The 12,084-nt window shown below is 52.0% G+C and overlaps 1 protein-coding gene across 2 annotated transcripts in view; it reads right to left on the bottom strand.

The window, feature by feature from the left end:
* Positions 1–12,084, bottom strand: part of LOC113480126 (probable E3 ubiquitin-protein ligase MID2) — a 117,469-nt gene that overhangs the window by 98,068 nt on the left and 7,317 nt on the right. The window contains exon 1 of one of the 2 annotated variants that reach the window (XM_026848743.1): positions 5,212–5,286. The exons of the other annotated variant lie outside the window; for it this stretch is intronic. The gene's annotated coding sequence lies outside the window, so the exon portion shown is untranslated. Of the gene's footprint in view, positions 1–5,211; positions 5,287–12,084 lie in introns of those variants that run through there. 2 annotated transcript variants of the gene reach the window in all.

Genomic DNA, 12,084 nt, shown 5'->3' on the forward strand with positions numbered 1-12,084 from the left:
GACCAAGCACCTTCCGTTCATGGGATAAAAACAACCCCAGTGACAAGCTGTCACTGATACTTTGGAACAGAATCAGCTGCGTTAATGTGAGCTCTGTTCAAAACCCAAGGGAAATAGAAAAAGTGAAAAAAAAACATCAATCAATGACTGCCAAAGAAAGGGCAGAGCTGGAAGGGAAGGGGAAAGGCAGGAAGAACCAGGGTGAGCAAAGTGATGCTGTGGGTGCTGTGGAGCTGGTGGCAAAGCCAGCTGCCAGCTCCACTGGGACACAAAGTGACCTGTGCTTTTACTTTGAGCCCAGCTTTTTGATGGGCTCCAAAACTCATGTGCTGACTCGGAGAAGCATGAGCCCCAGGGCTACACGGGATATCCTTAGCAAATTATACCAAGAGTCGTTTGATACAAAGGTTCCCCTACCACCTCTGACAAATTATTATTTTTACAAGATCAAAGCCAAACATGTTTCATTGCTACCTCGAGCTCAAAAGTTCATCATGAGTGATACAAAGGTCTGCCACCACAGAAAGAAGGGAGGAGAGAAAAACAGCAGGACAAGGGACATCCCGGTGTACATCCCCTAAGGCCACGGTTGTCCAGTCCAAAATTCCCCTTGATACCTCCAACCATCTTCAGGCACCCCCAAATTTCCCCTGCTCCTTTTGCTTGTGGTTTCCCCTTGGCTTGTGGTGCAAGAAAGCTCTTGCCCATGCATCCATGCCATGCAAGCCCTGTGCCATGGAGTTCATATACCAAAAATCAATACAACACATCACATCTGTGTTTAAAACTAACAGCTGCATTTTCTTTTAATTTCTGGGGCTTGGCCACAACTACATCTTGAAGCCGATCCTCCTACCCCTGCTCACAACCAGACATGCAGTACAAGGAAAGCTGCAGCTCTTCCCAAGCCCTGCCAGTTATGGGTTTGATTTATTTAGGATGCAATTCTCAGTTGCTCTCCAGGCATCAGCATATAATTATTGTATAACTGTGGATGGTTTAACAGGCTAAAAAAAAAACAGTCCCATCCAGCATTTGGCTTTGCTACCATTTGGTGGTGACAAGTCAATGTGCCTTGGGCACAGTGCGCATCAGCCTTTGCCAAGATGGACACAGCAGCACCTGTTTTCATAAACCACTAGAGAGAATTTAAAACCCAACAATATACGTGTGCAGGTCACATTTTTCCCTCCAGCACACCCTCCTGATCCCTGCCAGCCCTCACTTTTACCAGTGTTTGCTAAGTCCACCTGAAATTCCTCTTAGTCTCCACCAGCACCAAAACTGGGCAGGGCTTTGCCAGCTTTCAGAGTCAGAGCCTCACACTGTAAACCTTGCTGGACCTGCTTAGGCAAATGCTAACTCTTCATGTTGATATTTTCCACACCAAGTGCAATTCTTTTTATTTTATCCTTTCTTTTTTTCTTCCTCCCCCCCACCCCCCAAAATAAATTCAGCCCAAATTACTCAGCCACTTCCAAGAATAAGGCTTAAAAAAAGCCATGTTGCTCCACCCGTACATTAAAAAAAAAAAATTAAAAAAATATGGCAACCCTTTCCTTAATTGGCTCCACGACAGCAGGATATGAAATCTGGGCAGCAGTTGTCTGTATGCTTTTTGTAGTCCTCAAGAAAATAAGTTCAAAATTTGATTGCTGTTCAGGGCAAAATAAAAACCCCCATCCAGCAGCCACGTCCCATCCTCAAAGAGCTCAGGCTGCCCAGCGCGGCCCCCACTCCAGCTGAGCCGGACCCTCCCGCAGCGACAGGGATCCGCTCACTGATTTGACAGGGGAGAGGGGCTCCCCCTCCGCTCCCCTCCAGCCCTGCCAGTGACATCGTGCTCCTGAAAACATCAACTTTTCCAACAAATTGCCCTAAATTTGCCCTTGGGATAGGTCTGTCCCAAGAGAAACAAGGGTCCTATGAGGAAAAAAACCTCCTGACTGTCTAATTAGCAATACCTTCCTACCTAACGAAGATACTCGAGGGAGAGAGAGGGGAGGCAATTAGGCTCATCCAGCCAATTTAGACCTAGCATTACCTCATTTTTCTGTGCTTGACTTGCAACCTTGATATGCTGGTGCACGTGGAGCTGCTATGCATATTTAACTCTAAATTTCAAGCTTAAAGTCCCAGACCGGTGAAGAGCATCCTTCAGCCAGGCTGTCGCTGCAGCACACGCCTCTTCGCCTGCTCTTTCCTCCCAGTAAATCTGAAAACATCAAACAGAATTTGGCCTTTCCTCTGACAGTTCCTGCCTTAACAATTTCCTTAATAACTTAGCTAATTTGTCCAAGGCTTTCTGAAAATACAAATAATTCATCTCCCAACCACCCTCCCCAATCATTTTACCGCAATACTGAAAAAAAGAAGAAAAAAAACCTCTGATTAAACTGGATTTTCTGTATAAAAGCCATGCGTTGTTGTCCTTAATCTATCACACTAAAGCTCAGGCATTTCCACACGAGCTTTAATTATTTTCTCAGCCAATTTTCTTGGTGCTAAAATAAAGCTGGCTGCTCTGCAATTCCCACAGTTGTTCTTGTACCTCTTTAAATTAAGGACAGAGCAGAAGAGGCTGCGCTCCCGTGCAGCAGTTGCTTTTAATGAGAGATTACTTTTTGCTGGCAGTTCAGCTGCTTCACTGTTAAATTCCTTCAGAAGAGCTGGCTGGAGCCCACCGGGCCCTGGTGATTTGTTGCTCTTTAATTTCTCCATTTGCACAGTACCGTATTCCCCAGGGGAATTTCATCTTCATCGCTGCCTACATTGTCTTGACTGATGGAATGAAACCGTTTCACTTCATCACAACATCCTGAACTTCTCCCATCGGGCTCCGGTGATGGAGTGGAGCTCCCAAGGCTGGGAAGGGATTCCACAACCTGCTCCGTACCCCTACACTGCTGGTGGGGTGCACCTTAAACACCTCTTCCCTTGCAGCTTGCACAACTAATTTTAGTTGGGGTTTTTGTCCCCCACATCCTAAAAAGGGATTTATTCCCAACGTGTAAACTCTAAACAAGCCTTACTAACCAACATGCAGGCACCACCCCAAGCCAGGGAGCTCCAGCCCCGCCGTCAGCATCACTGGTCCAGCACATCCTACCGGTCACCGCTCCTGTCCCCACTGCAGGAGCTCCCAGGCTGCCCCTTGAGCTCCTCTGTTTTAGGGCGCTGCATTTTCCACCACCCTTTCTCTCTTTTCCTCTCTATAAAATCTCTCCATTTGTCAAGCAGCTCCACCAGCCTCCACCACCGCCCAGAGATTTCTGTAGTTCCTGCATACACAAGCCACCTCACCCCAGCAAGCTCCCTCTGATACTCCCCCACGTACGCTGCCCCCAGCTCAGCACCTTCCACACCCAGCATGCTCTGCCGTCCTTCCCCTCCTGCCAGCACCAGAGCCGAACGTATCCCATTGTTTTAAATGGCTAATAATACTCTTACAGCTGTGCAAAAATCAACTGATTACACTATTTGTTCTGGCAATGCAATGAAACCTTCCCATCTGCAGCCACCTCTGGATCACTAGGGCCCGAAAGTATGATGTGGGAAGGACTCATGACAATAGGGGTTTTTCTCAGCCTAATGTTAAACCATCAGCTGCTAATGTCCTATTTGTCTAGCCTGACAGAACTGCAGTGTAGGAACAAGCACAAAGGTTGCGTGTTGTTTTAAGTCAGTCGTGACTGCACAAGAATATAAGCCATCATCAAGCTGTGCTCCTCATTCACCATTATCAGGTGCCAGCCTTGCAGCATATGGTTTGGATTTCATGGGATCCTGAAAGCATCTCAAACCCACAACATTCACGACAGCCCTCTGCAGATGGAGCTGAACGCTTCACCTGTAGATGCAAACCCTTCGGTGTGCGCCCAGCACCACTCACATTTCAGACGAGCTCACTGGGAAGCAGCAGCAGCTCTAAGGAGCTTGTCTTGAGGTACCTGCATGGGGCACAGATGCTGTGGCCAAAGCCCACAATGTCTCCATGAGGGAAAATACATCACTTACCCTCAAGATGTCAGAGGCAAGCAAGGAACAAAGCTCATCTGCTTTTTCTTCGGTTATGTCCTGGTTAATGGGAAGATTTTACCTCTCTCCTGCAAGTGGTGCCTGGCTCAGCAGCGTGCACGAGGCGCTGTGCTGTGCCCTGCTCGGCGAGGTGACAGCTCCCCAAGTGCTCCCGTGGGACCTCTGCACAGCACATGCCCACCAACAACTCCCGAGGGATCTGACATCTGGAGTTTACGACGTGGAAAGCAGATCAGGGAGAGATTTCCTGCAATTTGCTCACCAGTTCTTGCAGCCATGCACACGAGAATCACACCTATGGATTTCTCAGCAGCTAGAGCAGTTCAAAGAAACCCCTCAAACAGTGCACAGCAGCCCCCAGGACCCTTAAAGGGCAATTCCCACAGACATGGTGTGGAAACCTTCCTCTCCCACCTCCTTTAGTGGCCTGGGTGTTGACAGGACACAAAAAGGTGCAGAGCATCTCTCCAGTCCCCTCCAACTCGGCAGGTCCCTAGAGTGCAGCACAGTTGCTTTTGATTCCTGTCAAACGCCGCAGCTCCCCAGAGCCCTCAGCACTCCAGCAATTAGTAAAACCAGAGACTGCAGCAGCCAGGCTCACCCTCCTGCAAGCAACAGCCCATCGCAGACCTCCTCTCCGCTCACTGTGCCACGTCCGTCCGTCCGTCCATCCCAGCCTCCCCAGCCATCCGCTTCTGCCTGGCACTGCCAAAACACAGCAGCCCCCGCCCTCTGTCATGGCAGCTCGGGAGCCAAAACTCTGCAGCTGGGGGGTCACAACGATGCTGGGCAGCCCCAGCCCACGGTGCTGGACCCAGGGACATCTGCAGGCACCTGGCTCCAAGGGCTGCAGCGGGAGCAGCCCCACCTTCCCAAGACCGGCGCAGATGCGAGCAAGCCACTTTCAGCCCGGTCATTAAGAAAAGCAGCTGGGGACTTGGCACACCACCAAACTGGCACGTCCACCGCTCCCGTGGCCCTGGCACCAGCAGCCCTGCCATCCCCTACAAATCCTCCTTCCCCTGCCCACCAAACCCTTCCTCTGCTCCAGGTCTCACCACCTCCCTCCTTCACCTCTCCTGGAGTTATGTGCTCTCTTGCCCCTGGTCTAACCAGCTTCTCCTCCGCTGCCCAGGACTGTTGTAAGGCAGGCAAGTGAAACACAGCACTCACGTCAGCACCGGCAGCTCCTGACAGAAGACCTGTGCCCGGCCGGCTCCTGCCAGACCACACATTGCGGCAGCTTTTCGATCCAAACCCTTCTCCAAACGCACCCCGCAGCTCTGTGTCCTTCCCCTCTTCCTCAGCCACTGCCTGCAATGCAGCTCTAGCCCAGCGATGTCCCTGCAAACAGCCAGAGGCCCCTGGCCCTGCAAGGACAAGGGGAGGGCACGGCTGCAAATGCAGTGCAGCGCAGCAGCAGCTGGCGCTTTATAACAACTTTTTGGGCTGAAGAACAAGTCACAGCTTTTATCCCCCAGATGTACGCTGCACAGAGGCATCCAGCCATCCGAAGAGCTGCTGCAGGCAAAGACTTGACCGATGTGGCATCGTGTCAGCACTGCCAGGCCTCCCAGCCATTAGCTACAGAGCGAGCAGAGCCCCCCGCGTCACCACCCAGCACCCCGCTTTTTAGCTGTAACAACCATGAAAGCTCTGCTCCTTCACTAACCAGAAGCAAGGCAAGGCAGCGCAGGCAGATGCACACAGATCCCCCACTGACCTTGGAGCAGCAGGGTGGCCAAGGAGAAGCATATTTCGAGGGTGAACCCCTCAGTCTCTCCAGAGGCTGGAGAAGCAGCAGCCCACTCCAGCGTTCAGAGTCCCGGTTCCGTACTGAGCGATGAGCATATTTCAGGAACTGCATCCTGTGAGTCACGCCAGGGTTATCCCCACTCCAGCATTTCCCACTGGGCCCCCAAGCCTCAACGCAGGACAGGGGCAGTGCTCACCCATGGGGGAGCACTGTTTAAAGAGGTGCAGAGAAACGACTGTACCAAAGGCAAGGTTGGGCTCATGGCAAAGTCCACTGCAGAAAAGAGCCAGAAGACACAGACGCCAATCTGGGAAGGTACCAGTGCTGCTGCAACGCAAGTGTGGCACGGCGAGGAGTTGGCCTGTCACAGGCATGCCCCAGGAACCCTCATGCTGTGCAAACATTTATCAGGGGACAGAATGAAGACAGATCCTCAACCAAAGAAGGGGTTCCTCCTGCACAGTACAGCCCCATCCCAGCAAAGACACAGAGCCCGAGTGTGCCAGCCCGGAGCTTGGCATCCCCCTGCCGCACTCCCCAACCCCTGCTGCTGAGCAGCACCGGGCAGCCCCACAGGGAAAGGGACAAACTGGAACAGAGCCACACAAGCAAGGCACAGCTCCAAAAGGACCAAGAGCTGCTGCCTCGACCAAGGTTTCCATCAACCTCTCAGCCTGCTAAAGGGCTACGGTGTGACCCCAGATGGCAGCTCAGACTGTGCTCTGAAAAGCACATGTGCTGCAGCGCTGCATCAGCCCCATGAGCCCATGAAAAAGCAAGCTGCAGAAGAGGACGCTTCAGTCCCGTTTTGTTGCTCAGCGCTGCCAGCAGGAAAAAGACTATTCCAACCTCCCTGCAGAGATCCCAACCTCGAGCACCTGCTAACTGGAAGGTTGTGCAAGTCAGCCCAGAGGCAGTTGCTGCTGCAGAGCCTCGCCGGGCTGCCCCAGCCCAGCACCCCTCCAGCCTCCAAACCCCAAAACCGCTGAACGCGACAGCCGAGCTTGCAACGGATGCCACGGAGTCGGGAAATTCAAAGGCTATTGTGCTGCTTTGTGCAAGTTTAAATATATCTGCACAGACTCCTTGGGGTTGCATTCCTGGTGAAGCGGGTAAGATAAACAAGGCTTCCTGCAGGAACTGAAGACAATGGGGAAATAATTAGCATTAATCCCCAATGCAGAAACAATGCAGGTAGCAGATATTTTAGACTTTCACACCCTCCCCCCTTGTCACATTCAGGAAGAGACACCCAGGCCAGTGTGACTTGGCCCACCAGCCTCTGCTAAAAGATACCAACTATTTAAAAGGAGGGAAGCAACATGCACCAGAGCTATGGGCTCCGCTGTTGCTTCCAGCATGGCACAGCCTGTGATGCCACACCAGACAGCCACAAGCAAACTCAGAGGAAAGCCCCCACGTTGCAGCAGGGATGCAACAGGGAGGGTGCAACTCACTTACAGACCTCATTCCTCCCTAAGTAGCTGGGCCAGAGGAAGTCCTGGATCCTCTGCTGCTACAGCTACCACCTCTTCATTTCAGAGAGAGACAAACCAAGGCTTGTTCTCAAATCATGGCAATTTTTTTAAACTGTTTTCCTACACCAGCCCCTTGGGAGTGCTCTGTATGTGAGCCAGATTTCCCAGTCCTCCTCCCAACGCTGCAGAATGACAGAGGGACATCAACTCCAGCCCATTAAACAGGTCATTCTAAGCCTTTCAAGACGAAATGATCCTGCCCTCCGAGGTGACTCACAACCATTAGCATCCCTTTGGAGAGGGCTCTCCAACCCTCAATCACTTCTGCACATAAGCACCTTTACCCTTCATCTCAAAAAAAAAAAAAAAAAAGCAGCACCCATTCAACTGGCTCAGCTTTCCCCCAGCCTACTCCACCTAACACAGATTATTCTGCAATTGTATTTGCACGGCTTCACTGCCAGGCTTGGGGCTGACAGCAAGGCACTGAGGGAGCCCAGCAGCCAGCCCCTCCCAAAGAACCCTGCTGCGGATCTACCAGGGGCACAGCAGCGGGCACAGCACGCAGCCAGCTGTGGTGGCACAAATCTGCTGGCAGGTTCACAGCTCCTGCATCTCCCACACCACTGACCGCCGGAGAGCAAGTGGTGCTGGCTTTGTAGGGGCTGGATGTTTTCGACTTGTTGATGCCCACCCACCTGCAAGCACTAAGCTCTGCTTTCTGCAACTCCAGCTTGGCTGGGTTTTATCACCCACCTACAGCACTGGCTTGGAAAGATGTGCACCCCCACATCCAGGCAAGGGGCAGAGATGACTCAGCCTTACAGGACAGAGGGACGCATGGGCACAACATGACCAGCTCAGGCAGCAGCAACGTGCTCCTGGAGGCTCGCTCAAGCCCCTTGGTGATGCTCCACGCACCCTAGGCATTTATCCATGTGGCATGCTACAAGGCAATATCCCCATGCAAGGCTGTTCATGCTCTACAGTGAGAGTGAAGAGGCTCCAGCACACCAAGGGGACCGGCATGGCAGAGACACTGCCTGCCCCATGTCCCACCCTCTGCTCTGGATGTCACCAAACACCCACTGTGGTGGTCCCTTCACACTTTATGTGGCACATCACAGGATGCTCCACCAGCGATGCAACACTCAGCATTCTCCAGGAGCAGCCCTGGGTTCACTCCCCTTCCTCCAAGGAGTTTTTTGATCAAAGCCAGGTTATCAGCAGGACACCAGTAAGGCTATGCTGCTGCAGGACACCATCCACCGTATCACACAGCTTGTACCAGGATGGGAATTAAACACTGAGCAAGCAAGACAGGTCCTGAGTGCACACAGCCAGGTTAGAAACAAGCAGCTCACCAAGTCACCTAACAGAACAGATTGTGGTGAAAGACTAGGGCATAACCCTTAAACTCTCTGCTCTGAAGCCCAGCACAGGCTGTATCCCAGAGCACAGTGAATAACTACACAATCCCAGCCTACTTCCCTGAAGTTTATGACCACACAGGTTACCTCCATCACTACTGGTCCCCAGCACAGCAGCCCACACTCCCCAGCCAGCATGGCAGCATCACCCCAAAGGCTCATCCTTGATCCAGGGGGCAACCCAGACCATTTTCTCGGTGTGCAGGGGCTACGGAGCTCCTTCCCATCCCTTTCAGCTCTCCTTAGACCCAATTCATGAGATGAAGCAGGTGACTACAAAGGTAATTTCCTCCTGCCATTGCCACTCCCTCCCTGCGTGCTGCTGGAGGAACAAGAAGCACACAGCACAGACAATACCTGCTATCTAACACTGAAGTGTTCTTTTAAGAATCTGAAAGAAAGAAAATGCTCTGTATTTTGCATTTGTAATAATCACAGATGCTGTAAGAGGCTTGCTGGAGACGTTTTACACGCAGAGGGGCCTTTGCCTCCGAGAGCATCCAACTGCCTTGATTCTCTACGGGAAGCCTGCTGCATCTGGTGAAGAATAATAAACGCAAATCCTGAAGATGCTAAAGGTAGCACAGCACTTTGCAGGTCACACAGGGACTGCACCAGTGGCCAGAAGCTTCAGAAAGTATTAGCAGGAGTGAAAGAGTTTAAAAGAAAATAAATTTGTATAAACCAATTCAGCCTGGCATGCCCAGACCATGGTCTCTCTCAGCCAAGGGCTGGAGCATTGAGCAGCTTTTCAGGCAGCGTGGAAGAGCCCAAGCCCCCTCTCCTGCCCACTGTCATCCCCAAACACAGCAAGGACATTGGGGCCAGTGTGGGACCTGAATCTTCACCAATGGCAGCCTCAGCATGGCAGAGGGCATCACCACCCTGCACTGTGAGGGGACACCAGCCCTGTGGCATCTCGAACTGTAACACACGTCACCCTGCCACCAATGACCCCCCCTGCAGACCAGCTCAAATCCCCTCCTGACAAGCAGGGCAGTAACACTGCTTGATGATAATTCATGAGATGAAGTGCTGCTAAAAGACTTCAAGAATCCAATAAAAGGAATGAAAAAGGTTTAAATATTTCATGCCAGAAAAATGCAAGTGTAAAACATGGAGACAGGGGGCCAAGGCAGTGACAACAGCCAGCACCCAAAAAAGCATCCTCCAATGACAACCAGAAGCTGGGTTTCCCCCTTTCAAATCACAATAAGACAAAGACCAGTGCAATATTCTTCTTAGACATCAAGTTTCATACTATAGGCAGATTCTTGCAGTTGGCACACTGGCAGCCCAAACACTGTGAGGTGCCCAGGATATCAAAAGCAGAAGCCACAGCATCCCTGTGCTTCATATCAGTGCCCAGGAGTAAGCTAGCAAGGGCATACAAGAAAATTTAGCAACCTCCTCCTCAGCAGCAGAGCTCAGCACCCAGGCTCTGCATTTCATACTCCTCATGTGAACACGCAGGGACTTGCTGCCTCCCTGCAGATCCAGTGCCCAGTGAACTCTGCCCCTGAGTGCAGCCTCCCCGGTGCTGGCTTCAGCACACAGCACAGCTCAGGAGTCATGCCCAGCCTGGGGAGAGGGGGAACAGCAGAGCGGGAAGCATACCTCGGGCATGGTGCAGGATGTGGCCCTGGCACAGCAGGAGCAGTCAGGAGGCCCTCCGAGGCTTGGAAGGAACCCAGCCTGGGAGCCATCAGCAACAGGGAGACCAATTGCAACGGGATTGAAAAGAGATAATAGAGATCAAAGAGATGGTGGTGGGGAAATGGGAGTGGAGGTGCCAGAAGAGAAGGGAAGAGACACAAGAAGAGCTAAAATAAGCCTGTACTGCAAACAGTGAACAGAAGAGAGCATCTCTAGCGGGGCATGAGGAAGAAATCTTCCTGGTCCGATCACAAAATGGCTACAGAACATTTATCAGAGGCAGCTGTGGAGTGCCAGGGAAGAAGAAGGGCAAGGGGGGGCTGGAAGACTGAGATAGCGCAGTATGGAACTGGGACAGCGTGGCAGATGCTTCAGAAAGTGAAAGCAAGGACCACGATTTCAAGGGAGAACAGGGAAACCAGGAAGTTTCAAGTTTGGATTTGGGGACTAAGAAGAGTCCCAAGAGGATAAAGAAGAGGAGCCTGTCCCTGGGAGAGGCCAGCCCTCATCAACGAAGAAACAAGAGATTCCCCAGGAGGAAAGCAAGCTTGAGAGGCAAAGCACAGAAAGCAGGGGCTCAGGAAAACCTCAGGCATGGTGGTGAGGCCAGCAGAGATCCCAGAGGACATCTCCCACCCATCAGCCATGGAGGAGAAGGAACACGCCAAGATGATTACGGCCAGGATTGCCTCTCATAGAAAAGGCCCGGACACATGCAGCTCAGCACCTACCACCCTCCTGCAAGACAAAGCCCAGCCCGTTCCTCCTTCCTACAGGCACACAAACACTTCCAGCACCAGGGAGCAAGAGATGGAGCCATCTAAAAGCAGAGAAAGACTCCAAGCAAAAAAAAACCCAACACCACCACCCCCCCCAAAAAAAAAAAAAAATATCAGAGCACATTTCTGGGGTGGGAAAAAAAGCAACACAGGCAGACAGAGGCACCGCGGAGAGACCTGAGGCCAGGTCCCAGCATGCCACAAATATACCATGATGCAAAGCGCAAGCCAGAAGAAATCAGAACAAATTTGCTAAACAAATGCAATTGAGTTTGGCTAATTCTCCAGCACTCTGCTGCAGCTCGGGATCTCGCAAGGAGAGTTTCAGAACCAGTTGAGACCCTTGCTCTGTGCTTCAACCCCTGTACAAACTGTTGAGCTCTGGGGGAGCTGCTTACAGCTATGAAAAAACGAAAGTGCTAAAGGAAAGTAATCTCCAGAGAAGTCCTTGGCAACAGGAGCGGTGCCTAAACGAGCCTGCCGTGTTTACAGACAGGGTTCAGGAGACAGCCGACGTGTGCGCAGGCGGCTCCCGGGACATGCTGCCGGAGAAACTCCAGCAGCTCCCGAGCGCCAGCTTTAAGAACACTTCGGATGCTTTAAGATAAACAAAATGCCTTTACATGGCCTGAGCCAACATATTTCTGCAACAATTCAGAGTTTCTGGATTTCTCCAGTGCCTGAAGCATCCCACTACCCAAAACAGACAGAAGGAACGGGGAAAAGGCAGCACAGCTCTTCTGCCCCACATCAGGGGTAACCAGTGGGTGACCCTCGGCACGGCAGGGCAGCTGTGCTGGGCTTTGCACAAGCTGCAACTCCACAGCTGGAGACAGAGACAGTCCCCAGGAATGGCTGCCATCACCGGCAGGTCCTGTGCCCCAGGGACACCCTCACCTCCATCCCTGCCGGGACATCAGTGCTGAGCTGGGGCCTTCCTGAGGGCT

Source organism: Athene cunicularia (assembly GCF_003259725.1).
Source record: "Athene cunicularia isolate RWA chromosome 4 unlocalized genomic scaffold, athCun1 chr4_part3, whole genome shotgun sequence".
NCBI lineage: Eukaryota > Metazoa > Chordata > Aves > Strigiformes > Strigidae > Athene > Athene cunicularia.